Here is a 12219-nt window from a genome sequence, read left to right as displayed (position 1 = left end):
TTTGGATTTCATACATTCATTTCTTATTCAAACTAAATCCTGTCATCCAGCCATCTCCTCCCTTCCTCTTACATCCTCATCACCAAAAATGTGTTTTAGATGGACAGATCAATACAGTACAAAGAACATACCTTTTTTTTTTTTTTTTTTGTGGAAAATAACAATGTCTTTACTGTTTTTCTCCATTCTGTTCTGTTCTTCGACCAAATCCTTTTTAATCTTCGCTATTGCTTCAATGAAAATGAACAAGCGCACCGTTATTTGTTGCGTAATGACGTGCATGTTCAGGTAAGCCAGATATGCGCAGATTCTGCGCAATACGTTGTATTTAATATATCATGATGACTCACGAGTTGAGTATTTGTGCTAAATATGCACAGATTTGCCTTACACGAACTTCCCCAGCAAAGTGAATAAACAGTAACAGACCAAAATGGCTAGTGATTTCCCAGCGTTACCCGCCACAGTTGATTTTTACTTGCATTTGGTGGGTTGGCGGGTGTTAATTTCAAACCCTGGTCATGATGCGTGACTATTCTTATGAACGTGCATACATTTATTTACATCTTACAAACTGCTCAGTGGACTGAATATGTATTTATTATATTTATTTATTTATTATATTTGCAGACATCCCAACCTGCAAAAAGTCATTTCAGGGAGGTATACTGAATCATTTCATTTTTGGGGCACTCTCCCTCTGCCATGGCGCTCCTGTTTCTAGTTACAATGAACTGATTAATTGATTGGTTGACAACCACACTGACAATTGATTGGTTGATTTACCGAAACAGGCCAATCAGGATGCTCTCTATCTTACATGCGCTTCATGAGGCACACACGTACGCTAGCACACACACGCAAGGTCTCTCGCTCCCTCTCCCTCTCTGCCGTGCGCGCACTACACGGTTTGGAACATAGTCTCTGTCTCGCATGCGCGCTCTTGCTTTCTCGCTCTAGATTCCGGGAGATTTTAACTAATTTGCGGGCATCAGGGAGCCGCTATCAATATGCGGGAGACTACCGGAACTTCCGGGGACTTGGGATGTCTGTATTTGCTAAAAAAGCTGCTCTGATGTATTTGTCAACTTGCCTTTTAGGTATGTCATCAAGGCAAAAATGACAATTATACTCCCAGTAGCTCCAGTGACATTACATATAAGTTTAGGGTTCAAAAAGAACTTTCAGAATCTGAAATTGAAAGGGATTCATTCTGATTGACGGAAATTAATGCATGTAAACATACCTAATGAGGTTATGCAATAAAGGGAATATTGCCATGTGTAAAGGTGTTCCTAGGCACATTGTGAAACTGTTACAGGAATCTTGCTAGAGAGGTCAATCTGCTTCGAGTGTAACTAAAATGAGCCAATGCACATTGGCATGCGCTAATTGCATCAGTTTCGCTACATCGCGGCGTGCGTATATAATGAGAAGCAACGCATTTCTGAGCTTTTTGCTTCGGAGCCGAGCGGTTGATGTCTTCTGCTCTCTACAAAGCGGTGTTTCTAGGACAAGAAGTCATCTCTGAAGAAGCATCTCATCTGGAAGAAGCTCTCTCCTGTTAGGTGTTGGTGTTACGGTGCTGTAACAGAGCCAGTTTTCCTCATTGTTCTTTCTGCCAGTTTAACTGAGCAACAAGGCTGTTCTCACAGCTGGTCAGGTGCGCTGTGTAAGAGTGCTACATAAGCTGTTCTGACAAGAGGGTAAGAGGGTGCTTTCAAAGAGCTGAAAGCACACGACAGGCTGCACTATATCTGTGTTGCTGCGGCTGTTCCTCTGTGTGCTTCAGCACTGTAAGAGAGTGAATTCGCTAAAAGAGCCCACATGACATTCAACCCGTGTGTTTCTGGATGCAGTCGTTACCTGGCACCGGCAGATGGGAACGTTCGCTGTCTCGTGTGTCTGGGCATCAAGCATGCTGATGTGCCGTTCGTGGATGAGTCATGAACCCACTGCGGGAAAATGACCATCTTGAAGTTGCTGTCGAGACTCCAATACCTCGAAAGATGTGGGGTCCCTGTGCCTCTGCATCAACCTAATCCTTTTCAGTGGGTTACTTCGCGCAGTAGCGCGGGTGATTTGAAGATCACGGTGAACGCGCATCCTTCAGGGAACCAACACCCTAGGAACCCTCAACCCTTGTGCGCTCCACAGCCAGTGGAGCTCCCTCTGGAACGGGCTGGACCATCTCAAAGGTGTGTACCAGTCCCTTTGGGGCTCCCCCCAACGACTGAATGTCAATCGCTACATCGGAGGGTGAGCCAAACTTTTTTTGGGAATGACGTTTCGGCTGTGCTGCCTCCTTCGGGAACCATAGCATTGTCCGAGTTAGACCCAGAAATGACAGCTATGCTTTCATGGGCCGCCGAGAGGATTGGGCTCATGTGGAATCCATCGAGGCTAGAGGTTTGGTTTCTCGAGACGGGTAGCGCTGGTTCTCGCCCCGGTGCCTTTCTTTCCAGAGGTGCTTGAAGAGCTCACTAAGTCACGGACGGCAACTTTTACTGCTGAAACCTAGTAGTTCTTCCCCCCTCATCACCCTTGACACGTCGATTTCCCCTGTGGAATGGGCTGTTGCTATGCCCTATCTCCACCTCGCGGGGAATCCATGTCTCCCTTCTCGGGCCTGTGAGCACTCGTCTGGTCTAACCAGCGAGGCTTATCAGGCCTGTGGGGAAGCCGCCTTTGCCATACACACTATAGCATTGTTGCAACTCCATCAGGCCAAGGCACTGAAAGGCACCTGCACGAGGGTGGTCATGATCCAGAAGTTCTACAAGAAATGAAAGCTTTAGCATAAGTTCTGCCGGGAAGACTCAATTACTACGTCACCTTTTGCCTATTCTATCTAATTATATTCTTATGCTCACTGTATAAAAGCTCGGTACTTACACATGTTTGAGTTCGCAGATACTGAAGCGACGATTACCCCCATCCTCCCCACCACCACCAGGATGGTCCTGTCCATAACTCCTGGGGGTGTCGGCTGCGCCCCTGCCTTCATCTTCAGGCAGGAATTGCAGATCCGATACCCTCGGATTATGCACTACGGACGGGGCCTACGCCAAATGACTTGTATATTATCAGCTTGCTGAGCTGTCAATAAATGTACTATTTGTTGAAATAACTCTCCCGAGTCTTTCTGGTAGAACTTTGTAACGCTACAGACCTCGCGCTTCGAGCAATGAAGGTTGCTGTGTGGTCTCTGGGTCGTGCGGGGCTGACATAAGGGGTACCGACAAAGTCAGGTTTCTTAAGGCGAGACACTACAGGTGAATAGGGAAATTTTTTTAATTAGAAGATATCACTGTGAAACTTCTCCAGTTTACTTATCGTCGCTGTCGGGCGGAATCTTCGTATCTCCAAAACCATTATTTTTCAGGAAATTAAAAAAACGGCATATTTTTTGAGTTATTAAACATTGTATCGTTAAAGTTGGTATTATACTTTATATTGCTATCATATACTGTTGTGTACCAACATTAACACAACATTTCCCCAAAATCATGTTTAATCGGAGATACAAGATTTATGACTTGGGAGCAGGGAGATACGAGTTTACGCTGTCATTGATAAGAATGGTACGGACACAGACGTCGCTGCTGCCAGCATCAAAGTCTGCGGTCGCGTTGAGCCTTTTGACAAGAGATAAGGCTTTAAGAGCTATTCAAATCTAACGACTGTGGTTACATACATCTTCCTAAACTCCATTTTAAAGGTTTAAGAGCTATAAGTGAAGCAGAACAAAAAAACGATGAGGTGACTAGGCTGTCTAATAGGCGGAAATTAGCCTAATCTGCACGCAAATTTACCTTCGTGGCTCACAGGCTTCCTTCTGCACCGAAGCTTTACAGCTATCGATTTTTAACAAAACAGGCCTACTCAAATGTATCTAACCTAACTATTTTCACTCGTTATTGTCTAAAAAACAGACAGAGTTCCCTTTCGTCCTGGGAACTCCAACGTGTCATCGGGGGAGTTCACTGACGAATTAGGATCACGCTAGGGAGCCAATTGCCTTCGAGAGAATTAAAACAAGCTAATGGACATTGGCATGCAAGATTTGCATTCCGCGACCCGCCTACCAGCGCGGGTATAAAAGGCGGAAGTAAACATTGCATCAGTGCTTTTTGCTTCGGAGCCATCCAGTGTGTCTCTGTGTGGGCTGCTGTTCTTTTGCCTGAAGAAGAGTTTATTAACTACGAGTCGTCTTTTGGGAAGAAGATCCTCTCTGGTGCTGGTGTGACGGCGCTTCAGCGACCATCGCTTCCTGCTGCTGCTGAGTTTTTTGTTTGCTCTTTAAAAAAAAAAGAAAAAAAAAAGAGCTGGTAGTGGCTGGTAGTGGGTGAGTGCAGCACACGGGCTTGCAGTTTCCCCGTTATGTCTGCCGCGGTGGTCCCTCGGTGCTTCGGCACGTGAACAGAGAGTATTTTCTCTTTCTAAAAGAGCATCACGGGCGTTTCGCGTCCTTTTCAGGATGTCGTTTCACCCGTGCGTTTCTGGATGCGGTCGACTTCTTCCTCAGGAAGATGGTCATAAACACTGCCTCTCGTGTATGGGCTTAAAGCACGCTGAGGCAGCGTTTGTGAATGAGTCATGTTCTCATTGCGGGAACATGACTCTGGCAATGCTGCGTTCGAGACTGAGCCGCCTGAGGACCAGATGTCGATCGTGGCATCGGAGGGAGAGCGGTCATCTTCCGGTGATGACTCAGCGGGACTACCCCCTTCGGGTGTGGTAGCTCTGGCTGAGCCGGATCCGGAAATGGCCGCTATGCTCGAACGGGCGGCCGCGAATGTCGGGCTCGCGTGGAACCCTCCACCGGGTCCCGAACCTTCGCGGCTGGATGATTGGTCTCTCGGAGCGGGCCGTGTTGTTGCCCCACAGTCCGCTCCGGTACCATTCTTCCCGGAAGTGCATGAGGAGTTGAGGAAGTCTTGGCTGGCCCCTCTGGCGACCAGACGTAGACAACCTCGCCCCTCCTCCCTCACCACTCTCGATGGCGGAGCGGCGCACGGGTACAAGGGAATCCCCCCAGTGGAGCGGTCTATCGCGATGCAACTGTGTCTGAAGACCGCTTCCTCCTGGCGGGGTGCCCCTTCACTCCCCTCCCGTGCCTGTAGGTTTTCCTGTGGTCTGACCAGGGACACCTACATGGCGTGTCTAGACGCCGCTTCCGCCCTGCATGCTATGGCGCTGCTGCAGGTCCACCAGGCCAAGGCACTCCATGACATGCAGGGGGCTGGTCCCGACCCAGGATTGCTGCAGGAGCTGCGTGTGGTGACGGACTTCGCCCTCTGGGCGACAAAAGTCACCGCACGTTCCCTGGGTAGGGCGATGTCCACTTTGGTGGTCCAGGAGCACCACCTTTGGCTTACCCTTGCGGATATCCGGGAAGCGGAGAAGAATAAACTTCTCAACTTCCCCATATTCCAAGGGGGCCTCTTCGACGACACGGTGGAGAGCTTCGCCCAAGAGTTCTCCACCGCCCAGAAGCAGTCAGAGGCAATACGGCACGTCCTGCACAGGAGACAGACTGCTGCTGGTCCGTCTTCTGTGGCCGTAGAGCTTCCAGCTGCTCGTTGCCGAGGGCGCCCTCCTCCCGGGCAGCAGTCTAACCCTGGGCGGCGGAAGTCCGGTCATAAGAGGGCTGCCCAGCCCGCCCCGGCACCCCCTGCCCCTTCCCGGAAGAAGGGCGACCTGGAGGAGGACCTGGATGCTGCTCACAGGGAGGGTTCCTCTGCACACCTCCTTCCCCCGGGGGAGGGCCGGGTGGAGAATCCTTTTTTGAGTTTTATTTCTACCACTCGGTCAGCGGTACCCAAATTTTCAGTAGAAGAGCAGTTTCTACCTCCTCCTCCAGGTCATCCACGGCCGAGACTGGTGGGCACACAGTCTCCCCCGTCCGAGAGGGCCAGAATGGCAGTGTGCGCCGCCCCCGAGCGGCACCACTCCCGTTCCCCTCTCCCCAGCTTGCGGATAGCAGTTACGCAGCCTCGGCTGCGTCGCTCTGGTCTGCAGCTGGGCCCGGCGGCGTAGAGACCAGGACACGAGGAGTCAGGATCTCGTTCCTCGTCTCTCCCCCTCCCCTCGCCACCGGGCAGCCCGCACCAGAATGCCCACGGGCCTTCTCTGCCGTCTGTCCCCCGGTGGAAGCAGGTTGGTGTCAAGTTCCACACCCAGACCCTGCTCTCGGTCGCTACAATGCCACCAGAGCGGGTCCCTGTCTTCCACCTCGCTGCCCCTCCGCGGGTACGCCGGTGGTGCGGGTGGGTTTGTTGGGACGGTATCTGGAAGCCTGGCTAGCGCTTCCGGGTCCGTCCCGGTGGCTCATCCGCACCATTCGGTTCGGCTATGCAATTCAGTTTGCACGCCGGCCTCCCAAGTTCAGGGGCGTCCACTTCACCCGTGTGCGGTCGGTGGGTTACGGCCAATCCTGGACCTGCGAGAATTGAATTGGGCCCTGCACAAACTCCTGTTCAAAATGCTCACGCAGAAGCACATTTTCGAATGCATCCGTCCCCCGGATTGGTTTGCAGCGATCGACCTGAAGGACGCGTACTTTCACGTCTTGATTCTTCCTCGACACAGACCGTTTCTACGGTTTGCTTTCGAGGGTCGAGCATATCAGTACAAAGTCCTACCCTTCGGGCTGGCCCTGTCGCCCCGTGTCTTTACGAAAGTCGCAGAGGTGGCCATTGTTCCCATGAGAGAACAAGGCGTTCGCATCCTCAACTATCTCGATGACTGGCTCATTCTAGCTCACTCGCGAGATGTGTTGTGCGATCACAGAGACATGGTGCTTCGGCACCTCAGCCGGTTGGGGCTTCAGGTCAACTGGGACAAGAGCAAAATCTGCCCCGTGCAGAGGATCTCTTATCTCGGTATGGAACTGGACTCAGTCGCCTGGACTGCGCGCCTCACGGAGGAACGCGTCCAGTCAGTGCTCACCTGCCTCAGGTCCTTTCGAGGCAGGACAGCGGTTCCACTGAAACAATTTCAGAGGCTCCAGGGGCATATGGCAGCCGCAGCCGCAGTAACGCCACTCGGCCTGTTACATATGAGACCGCTTCAGCGCTGGCTTCACGATCGAGTCCTGAGGTGGCAGAGCGGCACGCTCCGGGTCAAAGTGACCCCGCACTGTCGCCAAACCTTCTCCCCATGGTCGGATCCTGCATTTCTTCGGGCCGGAGTGCCCTTAGTCCAGGTTTCCAGGCATGCTGTGGTTTTCACTGATGCCTCTGCCATGGGTTGGGGGGCCACGTACAACGGGCATGCAGTTTCGGGTCTGTGGACGGGGCCCCAGCTGCATTGGCACATCAACTGCCTAGAGTTGCAAGCAGTACGCCTAGCCTTGTGTCGCCTCAAGGGGTTTCTCAGACACAAGCACGTAATGGTCCGTACGGACAGCACTGCGACCATTGCGTACATCAACCATCAAGGTGGTCTACGCTCCCGTCGTATGTCGCGACTCACCTCCCACCTCCTCCTATGGAGTCAGAAGCATCTGAGGTCGCTTCGTGCCATTCATGTTCCAGGGGTGCTCAACCGTGTGGCAGACGAGCTCTCACGGCAGCCCCCCCCTTCCAGGAGAATGGCGACTCCATCCCCAGGCGGTTCAGCTGATTTGGAGTGTCTTCGGAGTCGCACAGGTAGACCTGTTTGCCTCTCCAGACACGACCCATTGCCAGTGGTTTTTCTCCCTGACCGAGGGGACCCTCGGCACGGACACCCTGGCTCACAGCTGGCCCCGGGACTTGCACAAGTATGCGTTTCCCCCAGTGAGCCTTCTTGTGCAGACCCTGTGCAAGGTCAGGGAGGACGAGGAGCAGGTCCTTCTAGTGGTGCCGTATTGGCCCACCAGGACTTGGTTCACGGAACTCATGCTCCTCGCGACAGCCCCTCCTTGGCCAATTCCTCTGAGGAAGGACCTTCTTTCTCAGAGATGGGGCACTCTATGGCACCCGCGTCCAGACCTCTGGAAACTCCATGTCTGGTCCCTGGACGGGACGCGGAGGTTCTAGGTGGTCTACCACAGGCAGTGGTAGACACCATCACTTCCGCTAGAGCCCCCTCTACGAGGCGCCTCTATGCGTTGAAGTGGAACCTGTTCGTCGAATGATGTTCCTCCCGTCAGGAGGACCCCCGAACTTGCTCGATCAGAGTCGTGCTTTCCTTCCTGCAAGATGGGTTGGAGCGAAGGCTGTCTCCCTCCACCCTCAAAGTGTATGTCGCTGCAATAGCCATGCATCACGATGCAGCAGAGCAGGGGTACTCAAGTTCAGATGCCAAGGGGGCCACATTTAAACCATATTAAATGTGAAGGGCCACAAATTACAACTTGCATCGTAAAACTTTATTTATGACAATATTTACAGTTTTTACTTATATAGAAATTCAGTTTATTACCTATCTTGCTAGGTAAGTCTTGCTAGTCTTTGTTCTATTTAACCCTCTGGGGTCTGGGGTGTTTTTGGGGTCCTTGAGATGTTCTGACATGCCCTGACATTTGTGCTTTTTTCAGTTGCTTATAAACATATTAATGGCAAAAAAAAATTACACACTATTTAGCACAAACAGGGCTACCATAATATGTGAGCAACAAGAATGTACATGTCTGCATTTTTGAGAGAATAATGTTTATGCGTGGTTATTGAAAAAACTAAAAACTAAAGTTTCTGAAATAAGGCCACAAAACACATACTAAATATGTGGCAATAAGACTTTTGACTAATGGATTTCATCGCCTAGTGTTTTTTCTTCAAAATGATATGAAAATCATCCTGCCTAATCATCCACAAAAAAACGATACATTGATTTTAGTTTTGTGAAACACTTTTAGTTTGGAAAGCCAATATGCGGATGGGGCGTAAACGCTCCAACAGCATCATGCATATGTAGTAGTTCACACCTGGTGAGACTACGTCCCTGCATACTTAATGAGCCATTCATTCAGGTGACGTGTCACCTATAGCTAACTTAAATATACAAGCTTCATAAAAATGATCATTCTAGGAGAAAATTTCAGATGGCATTTAGAGGCTTTTGCATCTGAACTCTTCATATATACACACACACATATATATATGCATGCACATACATACTTTATAATCTTTTCAAAACTAGTCAACGTCTTTCAAAACTAAAGTATACATTTATCATACGTATTTCAAAGTAAAGGATTCATTAGTTAGTTGATGACTTTATTTTTGACAAAACACATACAGTATATATTCCTCATCTCAGTATAGCAATAGAGTTTGCTAAAAGCTGTTCATTCAATACAGCAGTATTTGAAAATCGATCATATTTTGTAAAATTACATTTATATTTGCATTTATGTCAAAACCTAGACACTTTTAAACATCAAAAGGACATTTATTAATATGTATTCGTGTCAAAATGACAAATAAACAGATTTTCCTATTCAATTTTGCATGGAAACGCTTCCAAGACGCTTGCGTGTCGCGTGAAAAATAGGCGTCGGTTCTATTTCTAGAATGCACGCGTTTTCCACGCGGCTCGTGCCGCGCCTGAGACGCGCGTCTCACACAGGCAGTATGCAAACTCTAAACTGTTAACATGGATGGGAGCCGAAATAAAAACGGACACGCCACGCAGCTGAGACGCTTACGCCACGCATCCAGTGTTTCACCGGCCTTATCCAGCGGATGTGGGCGTTTCACAGGTTTGTATGGATCGCCTCACATTTGCGTTTGAATAGCGCGGTCTCCGTAGGCGGAGTCACATTAAAACTTAATTAGCTGAGATGAGAACGACTGACATCTCTCTCTTTACATACATATTATATAAACTGTGAATATTTGTTTTTTATAAAAATTACTTCATTTGAAAGAAGATAATTCAAGCTTCATGCCTGTGTGACTGTATGCCTGTTTGACTGAGTATTCGCTGAGTTACAGTTCATTTTCGGACGCGTTTCAGAATTGACTTCACTGACGGAGAGTAGGCAGAACTCGCATCATGTTTATTTTTCTTTATTTGGCGAAAAGCACAACACTTTGTTTTTATTATGAGCATACACAAAAAAAATACACACTAAACAGGATCGATTGATGTATAACACAAGCATATAAGATAAAAATTAATATTTTTTTTTTATTTTTTTTTTGCACTCATACGAAAAAAAACGAGCCTATCGCGCCGGCGCGATAGCCGACCTCAGGGGGTTAAAGTAATACTGAACATAAAATAAAAAAAAAAATTTGGATAATAATTTTCTTGCGATATTAATGCAAAAAAAAGAGAGTTCATACTCAGAGTATTAAAAAACCTTGCTAGGTAAGTCTTGCTAGTCTTTGTCCTATTTAAAGTAGGCTAATACTGAACATGAAAATAAAAAAATATGGAACAAAAAGTGGATTAACAGTTTTCTAGCAATATTAATTATTAATATAAAAAAAAAAAAAAAAAAAAAAAGAGTTCATTATTCAAACAGAGTTTTTTTTTTTTTTTTTTTCAAAACGCTATAAATCCATCCTTTCCCCCCCCCCAAAACGCTATAAATCTTTTTTTGTTTGTATTTTTTAAAAAGTATTTTGTCTGTTATTTTTCGTGTTTGCATTTATGAGGAAAAAACAATGTTACGTGACAGTTCTCCATTACGGACGTGAGCGGCACTAAAAGACTTTCAAACTTTCACAGAGACCTCAAACAGAAAGCACAAACCTTTCTTTAAAAATGGCGTTTATCGCATTTTGGAAAAGAGCTCTTCATGTATTATCTTTATATTTAAATATTTAACAATTATTGATTATGCCTATAATATATATAGGCAATTAGCCTACATCAAATGTTCAATTATTTATTATATGTTTTCTTTAGATGACATTATACAGGGTCGCTTTACAAATTTATAAGGCTATTATTATTAGTATAATAATACTAGGCCATCTATTATCCCAGTAGGCTACATCTAACTTTTAAGTTTGTCAGAATTCGCTCAAAAGCAGCTTTGATCAGTTTTTCATGCGAGCCGTGCCCCGTTCCGAACAAAACTGCCGGTTATAACTGGAGGTTTTGCAAGAGTGTCGCGAACTCATTGACGTATTGACTGCTCGTAATTGTAATGGGAGCGCTTTTTGCTACTGTTTATAACCCACTGACAATTTTAAAATAAGTTTTGTTTTTTATGCTGTTAAGAGGATCATCGGCCAATTACACACTGCAGTAGAGATGCGCGGATCAGCTCTAACGTCACCCGAATCAGCTCTGAATGCACGAGCTATGCATAGTGCGCCACACACACAAGTTGCCTGACAGTTTTACCGCTTGTTTTGCTATTGTTGCGCTTAGCAAGTTAATGGTACATTTCGGAGATATCAAGTAGCTATATAAAGTCAGGAGGAGGCAGACCCAGACCTAGCTTTTCTCTGTCCCGTCCGCACTCTGCGGGTTTATATTGACAGAATGCAAAGCTTCAGGACCTCAGATCAGCTCTTTGTCTGTTACGGAGGCCAGCAGAAGGGGAAGGCCGTCTCCAAGCAGAGGTTAGCCCACTGGCTAGTGGATGCTATCACCCGAGCGTATGAGTCTCTGGGTGAGCCTTGTCCTCCCAGGTTGCGGGCTCACTGTGTGGCCGCTTCCTGGGCCTTGGCTCAAGGCGCCTCGCTGACAGACATCTGTAGAGCTGCAGGCTGGGCGACACCTAACACGTTCGCTAGGTTCTATAGCCTTCGTGTGGAACCTGTTTCCTCCCGAGTACTTGCTACGGCCAGTGGTACGAGGGAATAGGTTGTGTCGGCTTGCTACGCCACTCCGCCTCGCGGTCGGACACGTGCATCCTTTGCTCCGTATGGTGCCCAACGTCGGTGAGCCTCGTGAGTTCCTCCATCACCCTCCGGTGCCAGGCGTGGCGGACCTCCCGGCGCCAGGTCTGCTACCTCTAGTAGGGAGTTGCTAGTAGACTGGGTGTTTTCCAGTGGTCTCTACGGTGACCCATGATGCCACGTGCAGTTCAGCCGTGTCTTCCCCTTGACGGACTCGTTCTGTCATCCCTGTTGAGTTCGCTCCCACTTCCCCCGGATTGGGACCACCTCAGGGACTGCCATATGTTTCACTATCCCACTGGGCTAGTACATATGTGTATTCCAGGCCTTCCTCAGGCAGGCTGGGCTTCTGCAGCATCCCCCCCCCCCTTTTTTGGGGGGTTAGGGCACGCTTTCCCAGTGTTATCCAATATCCACTGAGCGGGTC

The 12219-nt window shown here is 48.3% G+C and overlaps 1 protein-coding gene across 1 annotated transcript in view; it reads left to right on the top strand.

The window, feature by feature from the left end:
* Positions 1-12219, top strand: part of syt9a (synaptotagmin IXa) — a 111310-nt gene that overhangs the window by 11737 nt on the left and 87354 nt on the right. The gene's annotated exons all lie outside the window — the stretch shown is intronic.

The sequence above is a fragment of the Squalius cephalus genome (genome assembly GCF_949319135.1).
Source record: "Squalius cephalus genome assembly, chromosome: 6".
Taxonomy (NCBI): Eukaryota; Metazoa; Chordata; class Actinopteri; order Cypriniformes; family Leuciscidae; genus Squalius; species Squalius cephalus.
The sequence above is the reverse complement of the archived record's forward strand: the minus strand, read 5'-3'. Positions and strand labels throughout refer to the sequence as shown.